The sequence below is a fragment of the Notothenia coriiceps genome, unplaced genomic scaffold, assembly GCF_000735185.1.
Source record: "Notothenia coriiceps isolate Sejong01 unplaced genomic scaffold, NC01 NC01_scaffold00009053, whole genome shotgun sequence".
Lineage (NCBI taxonomy): Eukaryota > Metazoa > Chordata > Actinopteri > Perciformes > Nototheniidae > Notothenia > Notothenia coriiceps.
The window spans coordinates 3,831-4,747 of NW_011341754.1; the positions used below are offsets into that span (position 1 = coordinate 3,831).

The window sequence follows — 917 nt, forward strand, 5'->3', positions numbered from 1 at the left end:
GAGTGTGTGTGTGTGTGTGTGTGTGTGTGTGTGTGTGTGTGTGTGTGTGTGTGTGTGTGTGTGTGTGTGTGTGTGTGTGTGTGTGTGTGTGTGTGCGTGTCTAAAGATGGAGTCTGGTTGGTGAGCTGGCTGCCTCCTCCAGTTGCCCTGGGGCCAAGGAAAGTGTGAATACATTGCACCCACCCACATTGTGCAACCTTCAGTGTCCCACAGACTCCCGAAGAGGCTACTAAAGTCTGACTGGTGAGCTGTCTGCCTCCACTAATCAGTACTCTACCGCCAAGAAACAGTGTGACTCCAGACGCGCAACTTATGCCCTGCACTGCTCACAGCTTGAGTTGCAGATGACCTTTCGTGAAGCAGGTTTTGGTGAGTGTGTGTTCTCTTGGGAGCAGATGATGTGCAACATGGTGGACTGGTCTGACCCATATCATAAAGGGAGGACTGTATTGTGAGTAAACCTACCCCCACCCCTGACCTGGTTTAATTAAGAGCAAGTTAAAGGGGACCTATCATGCAAAATGCAATTTTTTATGTATTTTATACATAAATGTGTCCCTGGTGTGTCAGGGAACTCACGCAGTGTCAGAAAATAAAACCCTCTCTTTTCCTCCGTACTCAAATCTATAAAAAAACGGGGATACAACGGAGCTGATCCAGATTTGCCGATATGACGTAATATTGGCGGCGGACCCACAGCACTATCAGAAACGTTGCTATCAGAAACAATGCCCGACTGTTTTGGACGTAATATGGTCGGTGTTTACATTAGCATCGCTAACACTCAGAGCTAACCTGTACTGGAGAGCATGTGTGTGAAGAAGCAGGAAATAAAAAGGAACTCACCTTGTGGTATAACCGGCAAGAGAGAAAGCCTTTGAGCTCCATACTGTTTAAGAAATAATCCTTGATCTAAT

The 917-nt window shown here is 46.7% G+C and overlaps 1 protein-coding gene across 2 annotated transcripts in view; it reads left to right on the plus strand.

The window, feature by feature from the left end:
- Nucleotides 1–32: 32 nt before the first annotated feature.
- Nucleotides 33–917, plus strand: part of LOC104945075 (reticulon-4 receptor-like 2) — a 6,811-nt gene continuing 5,926 nt past the window's right edge. Inside the window, exon 1 of one of the 2 annotated variants that reach the window (XM_010770700.1) lies at nt 33–451. The gene's annotated coding sequence lies outside the window, so the exon portion shown is untranslated. The remainder of the gene's footprint in view (nt 452–917) is intronic. The other variant, XM_010770701.1, reaches the window with a different exon arrangement.